The 17199-nt window shown below is 38.4% G+C and overlaps 1 protein-coding gene across 4 annotated transcripts in view; it reads left to right on the top strand.

Annotated features, from left to right (window-relative positions):
* Positions 1-17199, top strand: part of RAPGEF2 (Rap guanine nucleotide exchange factor 2) — a 157749-nt gene that overhangs the window by 32799 nt on the left and 107751 nt on the right. The window lies entirely within an intron of this gene.

Below are 17199 nucleotides of genomic sequence, written 5' to 3'. Positions count from 1 at the left end.
AGTTTTCTAATGAGAAGTAGTCATGTGATTGAGACCAGAAATTACAAGAAGTTGACTTTATAGAAGTGTTAATGACCTTTAGAGCCTTTGGAATATTGACAATACCTAATGATGGTATATTTTTATTCGTAATCAGCATTGTATAGGGTAGCGATGGAGATTATTTTCAATTAGTCCTCATTTGTAAACAAATTCACCTAATTAATACCTCTTGGACTAATATATGGATTGGAATGTAATTATCCATTGGATTTTATTCTTTTCCAAAGTTTGTGATAGAATTTTCACCTTAAGAAACTTACCAAACTATACAAAAAGTATGTATTTTACGATAAATGTATGTATATATCCTAATGTATGTATGTATATATCACACATACATCTACACATGTATTGTATAAAATATGTTTAGAGGTAAAATAGATTTTTAAATACAATTTTGTGGTAAAATATGTATATATGTACATTTCAAAGTGTTTGAATAAGCATTTTAACCAGACTTGTGAATGGAACATACAAAATTGACACACAGCAGAAATAGACTTAGCTATCCATTCCTAGTATAGCCACATGTTGTAATACCAGTCACTTTATTTCGATTTATTATACGATTTATGTGAGATGTGTAAATGTTCTACCATGATTAGACTTCTCTGAATTTCTGCCTTATTATTTCTTAAATGGATAAATCTCTTCCCCTTCCCCCCTAACAAAAAACAGAAGTAAAGAAACATAGCATCTTGGCTCTGTGAATGGAAATAAGTTTCTCCCTTCCTCTCCCCACCCCCACACTCAAGCTTCTCTGGTGGTTTGTGGTCCACCAGAATAGCATAGAATGCAGGTGAGGAGTTGATAGGAAAATCCTTGTCTCATGAGTTTCTTCTTTTTATAGTTCTTGGGATCCAAGCCAATAACTGTATTGTCCTTATGACCTTAAAAGCAGAGTTGAGCTATGGTCCAGCTATTGTGTTAAGAGCCTGTAGACCACTTTTGGTACAAACACAAAAAGTTTGCACTCTCTGTTTGAACATGATGATTCCTATTTGCTGTAGTTGAATTGGCATTCTGTGTAAGGAGGGGTGGGTGGAAGGAAAACCAAACATGTCATTTGCTTGGAAGTTCACAATAGGTATCGAGTTTTATTTGCTAGCTGCTGTGGCCTCAACAGCATTCCTGAAAATATTAAGTAACTTCATCTCTTCCCCTGGCCCCATCTTAAGCCCCAAATTCATAGAGGGAATACCAAGATTGCCTTAATCTTCTCCCCACTGCACATGACTATATAAACAGATGGCATAGTGTATTCTGTGCTTCGATCATTTTGTCACAGGTTTCTGAAAGAAGATTCTGATCTCTTTAAATTGCTGCATTTATTTTCTTATATTGATTATACGTGCCCAGGCTATTTCTTAATTTAACACTATGCTAACATAGTACAGTAAAAGCCACTTGCAAGTCCACTGTGGAGTTAGTGTCCACTGCAAGATCCAGAAACTCCATTTTTTGGTATTGCAGTCATGGAAGTTTGCCATACAGGCTGTAATGGGGTGTCTTTTTCCTCTTGCTCATAGCTTTTGTAAGCTGGGTTGCCCTGTTTTTATTTTCTGAAATGTAGATATGTGTTTAATGCTACTGTTACAGCATTATGAAAGGAACGAGTATATGAATCACATTCTATACTGATTTGCTGTTTTACAGTGTCTTGATCATACACAGAATAGACACCAGAAGTCATTTGGAGGGTGGGGAAAAGTAGGTAATGTATCTCTTGTAGTTTTTCTCTGAACCCAGTTATGCCATGTGACATTTCTGGTTTCTCAGTGGTTTGTTCTGCCAACCTTGTTTGGCATCATGAGGGCAGCACACACACCACTTTGCCATTTGGGAAACTTATTTTTAAAGGAGGTTTTTCCTTTTAACCTTGGTGTTACCACTTACTTGTAGTGACACCCCAGCTTATGCCTTGCCTCATGTTAGAGCCTCATGTTGGAGCCCAGCATGCAGGATACCCACTTTCCAAAAGGGGCATCATTTTGAGAAAATTGGAAATTATTATAAATCAGACTTGCAATAAAATGTTAAAGTGTATCCCTACCATCTATGATGGGGATTCCTCCTCCTTAGAAATCTAAGCAGAGCCACAGACCTTGCCACTTGGGAATAGGGGTAGAGGAGAGAAAAAAGGATACTGGAAGCCCTCTGGTTTCTTTCTCTTTCTCTTCTCTTTCTCTCTGTCTCTGTCTCTCTCTCTCTCCCCCCCCCCCATTCTGTAGATTACCAGATTCATGGAAGGGACCACACGAGTCATTTAGTCTGACCACCTGCAATGTAGGAAATTTCTGTCCAATGTAGTGATTGAATCCACAAGATTAAGAGTCATATGCTGTACCAACTGAGCTAAGCTCAATATTGGGGTTGGCCCAGTCCTGAACCTGATCACTTTATAGCATATGTGTGGAAAGAAAGGGTTCTGGATAGTGGGAAAGAGAAAATGTGTCATTTTACCTTCATTTCCTCCCGAAACATCCCTTTATGGTGCCAGGAATTTTTTTAAACATCATGGCACATATCCTCCAAACCCCATCTCCCACTCTTTCCCTTATTACTCCTTCTAGTTTCTTAATTTTTGCAAACCTATACTTTTGCTGACCTATAGAATCCCCCAAATATGTAAAAACCAACTCCTTATTTTTTTACTCAAGGACTCAAGCACCTGTGTTTGCTGTTAGAGGGAAAGAGTGCAGTAATATTTTATATAGCTTTCACTTATATGTGGAAACAGCAACACCATGTGCCCAAGAAACCTAACTGTTCCCTAATTTTAAGGTGCTTAATGCTATGTCAAAAATGTAGCATTACAGAGAACCTGTAGCATATTGAAATAAAGGAAGGCAGTCTGTGAACTGTGACAGAACCGTAAGCAAAATGTGCTTCAATATATTGTATAAAAATGGCTTACACCCTAAGCCTAAACATGTGTATATATTGTTATTAGCCTGTAATATGCAATATGTTTTGAAGCACCAGCACAATGCTCCAATTGTTTGTAGTAGTATAATAGCAGGAGTCAGTACTTATAAATATTTAAATGCTTACCTGAAAAATCTTTGTAGTGGGCTATTTTTTGTTCTTCGCAAGTACTTTTTTAAAATCTTAAAACTTCATAGAATATTGACGGATAATTGGTTGGTGCTCTGTTCCAGCAGTCAATATGACACTTTTGCTCTTTGGCAAACCTCTGTCTCCAGATTTATAGTGCACATGGTTCCATAAGCATTAGATAATTTTCTTCCTAAGAATATTTACTTGGAAGTAAGTCTGTTGATTTCAGTAGACCCTTATTAAAATCAATGTGTTTCAGGCTCCTGCCTTCAGGATAAATGCTGCAATCTTTGTTTTCTTTGAAGTTTTATTAAATTTTCTGTAATGCTGACCAGGCAGACTTTTCAGTTGAACTAGTAATCTGCAAGCCACATAACACAGGATCCATTGTAGATAGACTTCTAGCAAAACTTTAGTAATGCTCTAGGATGTTGTAAGCTGTGTAATGGTGGGAGAAGATCCCCAGTCCTTGTTTTTTTTCATTGAGACCAACTTGCATATCGCAGTGGAATTGTCATTTTATATTACCTGGGCTGAAGAGGATGGAATGTATGTTCTGATTGGTTTTTAAATTTTAAGCTTGGCTGAATTGAGACTTCATTGAGGGCCTGGTAAGATTTTATTTTGCCCAGGAGAGAATTTAGCAGATCTTTTGGTCTCTCAATCTCCACCTTCCTTCTTCTTACCGATAGAGAATGGGAAATCTGTGGGTTATTTCAGTGTGTAAATTCATATTACCTTAGGAGCTTTACCTTGGGATAACTATGAGATTCCCCAGGGCAAATATAGTCTCAGCCAACGTGTGTGTGTGTGCACGCGCACGCGCACACACACACACACACACACACACACACAGTATTGTGTGTTTAAATACAATTTTGATGTAGTTCTAAGTGTTGAAAGATACACTGATCTGGATACAATCTACTCGTTCCTCTGTGCTGATAGAACAGGATGCACATAGAACTAGATTAATACAAGCAGAATTTTTTGGAAACTTAAGTGTTGCTAAAAATGTGCAAAATTCAGTATTGCAAAATGTAAGCAACACACTATAGGGATAGATTTAAAAGCAAAGGAAAATTAAAAACAAACATAAATAGACCATTGAGGCAGATGTACTTTTGATTGCCTGCATAGACCTCGTGGAATAGAAAAGTTTTCAACAGGTATTAAAAAGTTGGCAGAGAAGGCACCCACTGAATGATTGATTTAGAAATACACTCTGAGAGTGGGGTGTATGGGGAGTTGGGAGAGGGGTAGAACCTCTGGTGAGGGACCTGTCATGCTCCTACTGTGGTAGTTTGCCCACATTTGGTTTCCAACCAGCTTTCGGCTCTCAACTGTGGCTCCTAGAAGCTCTTGGCATGTGACAACAGCCATACCCTGGAACAGCTTTGACTGACTGCTAAACCAAGTGAGGGCAGCCAATGGGTCTCAAATCCTCAGTGTGTTAGGGACTTCCCCTGCATGTGAAGACAGGCTTCAGCGGTTTGAGTGGGTGAGACCAACAGTGGGTCCAGCGGTCCAGAAGGCAGTTTCTGCATGTGGTGTAGAGGGAAGTGAGGGCGAGGTGGGGCTTGTCAACCTGGGAAGGTAGCCCATCTAGGAAAATGAAGACTCTGATCCTAAAAGTCTGCTGCCTTATGGCTATACTCATTCATGAGAAAGGCTTCAGGAGTAAACCCTGAGGGAAAATCTCTGACTGCCTTGTGAGACATCTTCAGGAGAAGAAAAGGCTAAGCAATAAACCCAGGGGTCAGCAAACTTTTTCAGCAGGGGGCCGGTTCACTGTCCCTCAGACCTTGTGTGTGTGTGGGGGGGGGCAGACTATATTTTGGAAAATAATGATGAATGAATTCCTATACCCCAGGAATAACCCAGAGATGCGTTTTAAATAAAAACACACATTCTACTAATCTAAAAACACAAGGCAGGCCCCACAAATAACCCAGGGGTGCATTTTAAATAAAAGGACACATGCTACTCATGTAAAAACACACTGATTTCTGGACTGTCCACGGGCCGGATTTAGAAGGCGATTAGGCCAGATTTGGCCCCTGGGCCTTAGTTTGACTACCCATGCAATAAACCCTATGTAAATCTGGGAGTGGAGACCCTAACATGGTTGGATGGCACATTAGACACCTCCTTCCAGCACTTCCTGCAGCCAAGCTGGTGTCAAACATATTGCTCTGCTTTCCTTTGGAGCATATCAGCAAGGCCAAGAGTGAGGTTTTGCCGACTGCATCCCAGGACCGCTGCTGCTAACACAACAATTTGACTTTACCTCCGGAGTTATACTCCATTGTCTCTTGAGGCAGATGGATGCCAACAACTCTTGAGAGTTGGATATTAAACATCCAAATAAATAGGAGGGTCATGCACAAAATCATGTGTACCTCATTATGAGAGCAAATTTCAATAGATATGTGTGTTTTGAAGCTGCTACACATTGACTTTACATATATAATTATAATATCTTAAACATATATAATTATTATATATGTATATGCACATATGTGTTCCTATACTATGATTAATCTTGCATTGAGGACAGATGTCATGTGCAATGACCTTAAATGAAGCATCCAGTTATTTTGTTCATCCTTGCTTGTCTAGACATCATTAACTAGATAAGAATATCATGTGTTTCATTGGAAAATTTAATGGCCTTTGTAACTTTAAGTAAATCAGAAGAAATCAGTTGCTGACAGAAGTTGTGAAAGCTTAAAGAAGGCACATAAATCTTGCATAAGAAAATTGACAGGGTGCCAGGCATCTTTCTAGTAAAACTGGCCTAAATAATTGTTTTGACTAGGATTGCCTTGGTAAATACTTAGGGCATTTGTGTGACCATGTGGTGCTGGAGCTGATTAATGCGGCTTATTTTGGTGATTTTACCGCTCACTGAGTAAAACCATGACGTCAGCAAAGCACCTCAAGTTGGATCAGGGCCTTTACAAAGCCTTCTGCCACTTTGTCACTGTCACCCACCTCCTTTTTTCTGTATGCTATATCTCTTTTTTCCTGTACCTCTTTGTTTCTCTGCTCTAGGTTCATGAACTTTGCAAGAAGTTAAGCTGTTTAAATACCACCTGTGGAGCACAACAGAGTTCTGGGTTGTTATTTTTTGTTAAAGCAGATGGGCAGAGTTAAAAGTTAAACCTTTATTTCATCTGCTGCTCTGCTTGGGGAAAAAAGGAATCCTCTGGAGCTTTTCAGCAGTCCACTGGCAGTATCAAGGGCAGCTTCCCCTTTTAAGGCCTATTGGATGACATTCTTTTCCAACACAAACATTGCGAATGGCCAGTGTGAAGATGCTATTGTTAAAAAGATGTATGGGCAAAATATACTCCATCCCTTAATTACTTCAAAGAGAAAGAGACAAAGGCGCTTAAATATTGAAAACTAATATGAATTTTGTATTTTGCTTGGTTTCATAAGTATTACCCTAATATGGATTATGGAGAAAAGTGAATACCTTCTGCTTACTACAGAAAAGCTCCTGGACCTGCAATTTATCAGACTTTATCCACTCTGAAGGGGCTTCTGTGCCTGAATATTTCATCTGCTTCTGCCAAATAGAAATAAAAAGTTGTATCCATTTACAGATTCCCCATAGAATGGGGAATGAAGAGCTTTGTTTTGTACAGAGTGTCTCAGAACCCAAATCAAAGATTTAAATGGACAAAGATAGCACAAAGTGGTTGAGAAACCGATACAAGCTGAATTTTGGGGCCCTTGCTATGTTAGTTGTTATGAAAATCAGGGGTTGCAAAATGTTTTGTGTTTGCCTTATTCATAGGTTTGTGCAAGTTTGAGGATGCCGGTGTTGTTTTGTTTTGTTGGTCTGTGGACTACTGCTGGTAAATCTGTAACGTTCTTCCATTGCCTGGGCTTTAGCACAATCTGAAGCTGTACTTCCAGCATACCTGCAGCTAGCCTTTGAGTTGCCTTTTTATTATTTATATTTTAACCATCCAAGGAGCTATGCTTCATTAACTAGACACTGAATTACAGAGAGCATTAGCAAAGATTTGTTCCTCAAAGTTTGCTGACAAGAAGAAAAATGGCTGTGGTTTATTGATTCTTTCTAATCTTTCTTCATATCTCTTATCTGGTATAAAATCTACTTATAGCAATCTTTGTCTTGAGGTTGTTTGTTTCAGAGGTCCTGTGTTAAATAGATTAATCCTTGGGGTCTTGTGATTTCATGAAATATGCTCTCCTATTTGAGCTCATTGTGGGATTGGTTAATAATTAGGGCAACTTGGTGCTTGTTCGGTGCTGAAAGGATTATTGTTTTACTCAGGATTCAGAGGTTAGACATGGAAGCAACAACAACAAGCTAGATGCATTACAGATGGTATAATATTTTTATCAGCTTCCCTGGCAGGTTTTTTTTTTTTTTTTTTAATGTAGCAAGCCACAGTAATAATGATGTAACTGTTAGTTATTTTGCAGGTACACAAATAGTGCTTAATAGTGGGACTTCTCAACATGTATAGTGTATAAAAAGCAAGTCCCTGTTATCTATTAAATGCATATTGATTTTTGCATTTCCTGCCCTCTGTGGAACACTGGTTTATCTGAAAGCAGACCACTGGAAAAACGGTTATGACCTATTGATTACTTGTGAGCTACTTTGGGGAAAACTCCATTTTTTTATAATAGCAGTAGTCAACTTGTTTTATAATGAATTACAAAGGTTCTTTCTTTTAACATTTTCAATTGAACATGAAATTATTTTTTAAATATATATCTCAAACCAGCTTGCACCACCACCATCGAATGCATGTTTGCTGAGAAGCCCCTTTTAGTTCACTATGGATTTCTTTGCACACAAATGTATGTATGTTTGCATTATCATAAACTCTGCACTTGTAGACAATTGAAGTTATGTGGTATAGTACAAGCTATGGCAACTTTATGAACCCATTATATCAGAGAAGGGAAATTTGAACTTTTAACCTGAAGTTTTGTTCTGAGGATTTGCAAACCAGGAGTGGGTTATATAAGGGTATCCAACTTTTTTTGGCCTTATGGGCAAATTTGGAAATTGAAAAACCAATTATGGGCATCATTACAGCATGGTGACCAGGGTGATGGCAGCTAGACATAAATAAAAGTAAGAAACTAATCCCAGAAAACAAAACTGCACATTTCCACAATTTTCTGCTGCCAACTGAAAACCTACTTTGAAGAAGGCAAGCTGGTAAGACAGAAGATGCCCCCCAAATAAAATATCACAGTTGGGTCAGAAGTCCAAAACACAAAGGCACACTTCTGCTTGAATAGTTTTCTGTCCAGCAGAACATTTCAGAAGGCACACAATTTTCCAAATCGCTCCATCAGTCACTTTCTCTTATTTACATCCCATCTTTTCATTTGCAAACATTCATCTGAAACACATGTGTCCCCTTTCCTGCTCCTGGGATCTAACTCTATCCTTTAGGGAGTGAGATGAGGGATTTGGAGGATAGTCAGTTGCCCTCAGGGTCACCAGGTTGTATATACTGTACTTGAAGAGCTTGTGTAAGAGAAGTCCATTATGCCAGTACCTTTCTGGCCTGAAGTAGAATTGCTCTGCTCAAACTACAGCTTATGAACACTAGGGAAAACACAGTTTTCCCCATTCTGTTAGAATCAGTGACTACTAAAGAAGGCCAGGGCGGGGCAGGGTTTTCAATGAAATGGCTCCTCCATGGAAGGCTGATTCAGCTACTGACATAGAGCTGAGACTCCTATTTAAGGGAAATTCTGGGGGATGACTGCTGAAACAACACCTGAGCCCTACTCTTGGCAATTGCCCATTTCAGCCCTGCCTGGAGCTGTCCATGGTACCACTGAAGGATACTGAAGCCTTCCCTCCATACTGATGATGCCGTTGCTCAAAACATAACAGTTCAGTATTCCCCATCCTTTAATACATGAACACATAGGCACAGCTCATCTACCACTTTGTCCCTTTTTATTTCAGTCAAACTAAAGAATCAGGCAAAATGGAGGTGGGCATGTGCAAAGAAGTAGCAGAAGAGGCCAGAACAGATTTAGAGGCTTGTTTGGGTGGTGGGATGACCAGGAGAGGAAGGACATTCTATTGCAGAAAAGGAAATCATTTCACTGACAGAATGAGTTACTATCTTCTATGTAAAAATGGTAATATGGCTTAAACAAACTAATTGATTCATTTCAGTTACAACCCTGAGTGTGTGATCTTCATCATGACCAGTTCTGCTTTACTCCTTGTCTCACTAGGTCACTAATGTGCAAACTTGAATGCTGATTATCCAATTGGTTAGGAATTGGCTAGTTAAGTAGTAACATTAATGGAACTCCCAAATTAACAGCATGGGACATTGAGTGTTCATTTTCTTTATTATATGTGTTGGAAGCTGTCCAGAGTTGTTGTTGTATTGAATTACCAGCACTGTCTTTTTTTCTGTTAAATGCTTTGATTTCTCTACAGTAGCTGTTTCTGCTGCAAGCTTTGATCCCTGTTGTTTGGGTATCAAGTATAAAACAAATTGCAGAAAATAAACACACATACTATCTATAGAATAGCTTTACTTATTCCACCCCAGATATATGCCTCTTTATGTGCCTTTTCAATTAATGTAGGCAGCAACCATCTTGCAGTTGTAATATTTTAACTCCCCCCCCCTCCTCCTCCTCCTCTTCCTCTTCCTCTTCTTCAATTTTGGCAGCTATATCTAGCTTTTTCATGAGATTCCTTTAGCAATGTTTATATTTTATGTTTTGCTTGGTTTTAGTACTTGCCCATTTGCCTCTGAAAGTACCTCACAATTTTTCAAAGTTTTAGAAAATCACAATTTTGCTGAACATGTCTGTCAAGTGTTAATGGTAGTTAATAGGATCAAAAAGTTTATACGTTGGACTATATGCTCTAATACAGGCATAGGCAAACTCGGCCCTCCAGATGTTTTGGGACTACAGTTCCCATCACCCCTGACCACTGGTCTCGTTAGCTAGGGATCATGGGAGTTGTAGTCCCAAAACATCTGGAGGGCTGAGTTCACCTATGCCTGCTCTAATATGACCCAGGTCTTTGTGTCTTACCTATCTGTTACCTAAACTGGTGGGAGCCAAGCTCTGGGTAAACTGACTGAAGTTAAATGTGCACAAGTCTGAGATAATGATGGTTGGCAGTTGTGTGACTGACTGAGTGGGTGGGAGAGTAGACTAAGGCAAAACAATGCATAATACATAGTGTTTAATCTTTCTTGGTCTCTCAAGTTTGAAGCATTATGGTGCTCTGTATGAAGAGTGGCGTAAAATCTGGTACAAATATATCCATCAGTTTCTGAGATACATTTTGTGGTACAAAAAGCACTGTTTGCAGTTAAAGCGTAATCTGATTTGAGAATAGATTTCTTACTCCAGATCTTCAGCGTCCTTTAATTGTATGACTTCTGACAATGTCTCTGAAGTGTGCAAGAAAGGAGAATGGGGCACCCTATAATTTTCTGTTCACTTTTTTCTGACTGAAAGAGGTGACAGGCTCTAATTTTCCATCTAGCCTCTTTCACATTTATCTTCTTCTTGTGGCATCATTATAATCATGGATGTCTTATTTTCATCACTGTTATTCTGTTAAAAGATTCAGCAGCAGCATATGTTGCATAAATTGTGTTGATTTGAACCTCAAGTATATAAAAACCTCCATGTGTGGGTGGATCATTAAGTCTTTGTACTGTTTCGCTTGAGTAGATTATCCTGTATACTCAATAAAATGATTTTTAATAAAAGAAACAATTAAAAATGCATTTGAGAAAGACTTGCATCTATATATCTATCATAATGAGCAACACACTGGTTTACTAGAAACATCCTTTAATGACAAATTATCTGATTTAATGATACAGGATAAACATGCAGGCTATTTACTTATTTACCATGTTTCTAGTTTGCCCTATACCTAAAGGTCCCAGGGTGGAAACACACAAAAGTAAACAATACTCAACTCCACACTCTCTATATACATGAATTCCATATAGATTAAAGCAGCAGAAATAAAAGCCAAATCTAATGTACCTCATCCTTCCCTTAAAGCCTGAGCAAGCTGGTGCATCCTCACCTAATAATGAAACATGTCTCAGAGCTGAGGTCATTCCAAAGGCATGGGGAGAGCCCTTCTATGGGTCCCTCCTTCAAATATTTCATTGGGCATGAGGACCACTAGCAGAGGTTCCTTCAGATCTCAAAACACAACGAGGCTAATGTGGGACGAGATGTTCTTTCATATATTTGAGGCCTAGGTTATTTAAGGCTTTGAATGTCAGCAAAAGTACCATAAATCTGGCCTCAAAGGCAACCGGCAACCAGTGTAGTTGTTTTTAAAATTGGTGTTACATGTGAGTGTCTCCCAGCACCCTGGCCTCCAGAGTTTGCATGAATTGCAACTTCCGGGCCATTTTCAAGGGCAATAGGGTTTCTGATGTAGTTGTATTCTTGTTGTGTTGCATCCAGGTTTAGCATGATCAGAGTTCTATTCATGGGCAGTGGCATAGTTTGTGGGGGGGGGGCACAGGGGCAGTTGCCTCAGATGCAAAATTGTTAGGGGGAGCAAAATTTTAATACACAGTGCTGCCTCAATGCAGCTGTGCACTTCCATTGAAATATGGCTTCTCCATGCAGACCAGAAATTGACTTCTCCAAACAATGGAATGACTCTTCTTTTCTTATCTTTGTGGCTGTGATATCCTGGGTGATGGGGAAGCTGTTAGGCAGTTGAATGCACATTGAATGCACAGTTGAATGTGAGAGCCAGTGTGGTGTAGTGGTTAAGAGCGGTAGTCTCGTAATCTGGGGAACCGGGTTCGCGTCTCCACTCCTCCACATGCAGCTGCTGGGTGACCTTGGGCCAGTCACACTTCTTTGAAGTCTCTCAGCCCCACTCACCTCACAGAGTGTTTGTTGTGGGGGAGGAAGGGAAAGGAGAATGTTAGCCGCTTTGAGACTCCTTAAAGGGAGTGAAAGGCGGGATATCAAATCCAAACTCTTCTTCTTCAACATGTGTACTCCATCAGTTTCCCTCCCTCTGTGTGGACCTGGGCGCTGGCAACACACGCTATGCCACGGCTCATGGGATGCTCCTGATAGTGGAACTGAGGAAGGGTGGAGGGTAGACTGTTTTTGCCAATTTGTTCTTTACCCTGCAGCCTTTTCTTTTCCCTGAAGAGCTGCTATGAAGGCTTAGGCAGCACTCTGGAACAGTGTGGGAGCTGACTTGGGTGCTGCAGGAGAAGGAGGAATTGGTAACAACAACAAAAACAACAACAACAACAACAAGTTCTCCACCTTCCTCTAGTGGGAAAATCAACTGAATCAGACAGACCCCTTTCTGTGAAAGGACGGAAGGAAGTCTATTTTTTAAAAGGCGTGTCTGGATCCAACCCCCATATGTGTTTGTATTTGCTCAATTTTTTAAAGTTATGAAGTGCTAAGAAACCTAAGATACATTAAAATGGAGGAATGCAAACATTAATGAATGTTGTCTTGCCCCTGACGTCCTTGGTGTTGTGTTTCTAGCCACTGTTGTTGGACTCTTGATGTAGAACTGTATCTCGTGAGGTGTGCCTTATTTGGACTGTGGTTCTGCAGCTTGAGTGCTGATCTCAACTTGCAGAGTTCATAAAGTTGAGGAAGGAAGTAGGAAACAACAACACTTCTTCAACCCTTGTATTTTTCAAGAATCATTGTACACTTCACGGTTTGGAAGGGTTGATTTTGTGTGCTGCAGGTTGTCTTGGTGTTAGGAGAGAGAGGGGATGGATGGATAGGTGGATAGATAGTGATTTAATGGGGTACAAGCTTACATGAATAGATGTATATGCAAGAGGTGGAGATTTTGTGAATGTGCTCTTTGTGAATGGGTGCATGGGTAGTGTGTGTGTCTGTGTCAACAACCCGCAAGCACTCCCCCAACCCTGGAAACCAACTTCAAAGACTTAAGGAACCCTAGAGCAATCATTGCTAGTTAAAGAATTAAGAGTGCCTTTGAGCATCTTTTAAAAAGCATAAAGTGACAGGTGCTACAGGATTTTTGCACTTGACCTGGAAAAATGCACTTTCTAAAGCTACCCACTGCTATCTGATAGCTTAAAATATTCCCACCCCACAACAATTTAACAGTTCTTTTGTCTGTAGTAGTCACTGAAACATATGTGTAAGAGGGTCTTCACTGATAACAACACCAAAGGATACTGTACAAACAGCTCTTGAGTTTGAAAAGGAGACAAGATGTAGTTAATGCTACCATGTATAAGTAAAATCTTAACTTATAAAGACTTCGATCTTTACCTGGCAGTATGTCCAATTAACTTTTTTATAAGTAGATATAAATAGGATTACACTGTAAGTCAATAAAAAACAATGTTCCCTTTAAAAAACAACAACTTTGTAATGACTGTGCCTTACCTTATTTTAATAGTGTAAGCCAATGTATGTTTACATTGCTATCAGTGTTTACTTTCAAGTAGGCATGTATAGGATTGCAGTCCAAAGCAGATTCATTTCTTAATAAATACTGCTCCAGTAACCTGGAAGTTGTATTAACTTGACACGTTTGCTCATTTTATGGTTGGGATTTTATATAGCTTACAAAAAACATCCCTGCCATCTTCTAACACAGATATTTAAAATAGACCAGCTGCATGTTGTTTCACAGTTGATGCCAAAGTTAAATAAAATGTCACGTTTTGAGAAAATTATGACTTGATTCAAGAAGAATGGCAATGAAACAAAGTATTTTAATTCCAAAGTGTTTTTTCCCCATACTGTGCTTAAAGAAACCTGCATGTTGCTGCTATTAATTTTCCAAGTACTGTATATCAGATATGCATTTGGGTGTCTAATGCATACAATCCTTGCCACTCATCTCCAGAATCATAGCTCTTATTACTACTTATATTAATTGGAAGCCTCTTTATATACACTAGTTCATGAGCTATTACACTGTGATGGAGCTATTACACTGTGAAGGAAGGGCAATAGTATCCAGGTCTGAAGGACAAGTAGCTAGTTATAGGAGATGGTGCACAATAGTGCCATTATATTTTACTTCTCTACTGCAGGCTGCAAGCACTTTTTCTGATATTCAGAAAGTAAACATTTTTGGTTTGCAAATGTTGTCAGGTTTGGGATTCTGATGGCTAAGTATAAAGTAATCTGACTAACACAAGTTCTAGCTAAAATTCAAACAAATTGTCTTCAGGCTGAATTTTAAACAAAAAGGGGTGTGTGGAACATTGAAGCCAGGAAGTCAACAATTTGCATTAGTTGTAAGATGGCCCAGTTGTGCAGACTTAATTAGATCAGCCTCTTTAATTTCAGGTTTCACCAGTGGCTGCTGGGAAAAAGAAACAACCATAGCTGATCCTCCATTAAAGAAATATTTAATGCAGTTATTGATATCTGTACCTAGTAATAACTGGAATGCATAGATTCCTTGTGAAGCCCAAAACAGAAACAAAGAGAAACATGCTTGCTTTTTTATATAAGCAAAGCTGGACAAAATTAATGTGTACTAGTCAGTAAAGTCAGCCATGAAATTTGGTGTAGACTCAGGCAAATTGTTGTGCCTCAGCTGAATTTACCTCCCATGTTTGCTTTGTCCTCAGAGGGCAAAATCAGATTGTCTTCACCTGAGCTTGAGTAATGGTTCGTTGATTTCTATATTTAACAGCAGGAGTTCATTTAATTTGCAAAGATGGGATGCCCATCTATCCAGTAACTACCCTTCATTATTCTCTAAACTGAGAAGTTGGCCAGGTGTATTTGGTTTGAACCCATTTTTCTTTCTGATCTAACTCTGGTTAATTGACAGCAAGCATACCGAGTCAGCCCATGAAATATTTGTTTCAGTGCAGACTACCTATTTGTATCTGCCAATTAAAACCTGCTTTCATTCAGTTAAATGCTATTCCTAGTGGGTTATCCCTTTCTAGATTTGTTTGTGTTTTTAAGGTGGCGGGGGGCAGGGAGGGGGAACAGAGAGCTTGTAGTAAAGTGTGACTTGCTTTCAAGGACTTGTTCAGTAAGTTGTTTTTATAGGATGTTCAAATGAGGTGTGTGTGTGTGTGTGTGTGTGTGTGTGTGTGTCGGTGTGTAAATAAAAGTTGTCATTAAAGTCAATAATTCTATAGTGTGAGGATACAAATGCAGCATGTATTTTATCCTGTCTTTTTGTTGACATAGTTTACATGAATAACAACTGTTGGTTGAAGGAAATAAGCTAATGAAATTTGTTTGCCGGCTTTCCACAAAAATATTTGTGTGCATGTTGGCTTGCAAGTTAAATAACAATAATAAGTTGAATACCACATTCAACATTGTGTAAATTGTGTTTAAAATATTAGGTTTTTTGTATTTGCTGGAATAAATATATTTCAAGTGGTTTGTTTTTTTCATTCATGAAACACACAGTCTATAACTGTTGTAGCATCAGCATTGCAAACAAATTCAGTAATAATTCATTTAACAATGATTAAATATTAAGCAGTGGATATAGCAGGAGCTTTAAATTGTGCAAAATTTGTCCTTGTTGGGGGGGGCACAATCAATAATTCATTTTATAATAACTTTCCAACATAAACTAATAATACATTCAATAAAACATTTAAGCAGAAGAGAATTATAGTAAAGTAAAATGTAATATAATTACATTTCAAAATGATTCATTCTATTCAGAGCCAAAGCTTTTAAAGACTATTATGTATATTTCAAAAAAAATAAAAATTATGTACTGAGCAGCTCGACTGACATTGACAGATACTGTGTGTCAGGTGAAACACCTAAACAACATAATTTTATGTCTAGTTTGTTAACAGAATATCTTTAATTATTGGAATTGAATTTGGTTTTTTTAAATCAACCTTTCAAAGACCAAAGTTGGTCCAGACTGCCATCTAGTGGAAATTTGAAACTTTTTAAATTTCTGTCAGGAATATTGGCTGTATATTGGTATTCTATCTAAAAGAATGTTGCGGCTGTAGAACATGGACTCTGGATCTTCATTGAGTGGCAAACATGCCAAAAAGTAATGTGATTGAATGCACATGCTACTTATTGGAACCTAGCAGTACTGCTCAGAAAGCAGTTTTTCACTTGAATATTTTCACTTTGGAAAACAATTAGTGAGCATCTGTGTGCATAAGGAATATAATGATGATACTAAAATAATTTTTGTTTTCCTTTTTAAAAATGTAAAAACAAAACAAAAATCTGGCAAGAATTAGTTTATTAATACTATAAAATAAGAATAAGGACTCCCAACTTCTATAGACTGCAGCCAATATTGCCAATGGTCAGGGAAGATAGGAGCTGAAGTCTAACAACATCAGGAGGACCATACATCCCCACCTCTGTTAAAATCTATTATGAAAATCCAAGTCATTTTTACTTCCTTCTGTTTTACATTGTAATAATCAGTCTTTATTCTCCTTTTGCATCTCAGGACAATTAGAATTAATTGTCCTGTTTCTTTATGCACCATAAATCTGCTATATGTACTAAAGAAGAGGTCATATAGTAGTAATCTTCCAATAAATAGTACATTAGAAAGTTTCCCAAGGAAGATATACACAAGCAGTGATAGAACCTTCATCTGCTTTTCTCTGTAAAGTAAAATATTTCATTGGGTTGATTCATAGTACCTTCCAAGAGGACTTAGATTTTAAGATTTCTTGTGCATGGCCAAGTAGCACAAATATAATTGATGAGTCTTAGCAATTTTGATCTAAACTTTCTGTGGTGAATCCCAGTACTATATAAGTGGTAATATCTGCAGCCAATAGGTAATAGATATTAACTGCATTATTGATATATACGCAGAGCAGTTACTTCCTTTTTTGCAATGAATGTGTCTATCAAAGTCCAGTAGCTGGCTGTGCCATTTATTTCAGTGCATTGCATGATTCAGTGGTGTTTTGCCTCTGCAAATTTTATCACATGAACATTTCCTATCTGCAAGCTGGAATGGAATTACTTGCTTCCCTTTTATAAATCTCCAGCCCAGTAGAAAAGCATATTCCTGCTTCTGCCTGTAGTTGTCCTCATCTGTAGACATAGTTA

This window comes from Podarcis erhardii (genome assembly GCF_964252035.2).
Source record: "Podarcis erhardii genome assembly, chromosome: 9".
In the NCBI taxonomy this organism is placed as follows: Eukaryota; Metazoa; Chordata; class Lepidosauria; order Squamata; family Lacertidae; genus Podarcis; species Podarcis erhardii.
Note: the sequence above shows the minus strand (reverse complement) of the source record. Positions and strands in the feature narration are given on the sequence as shown.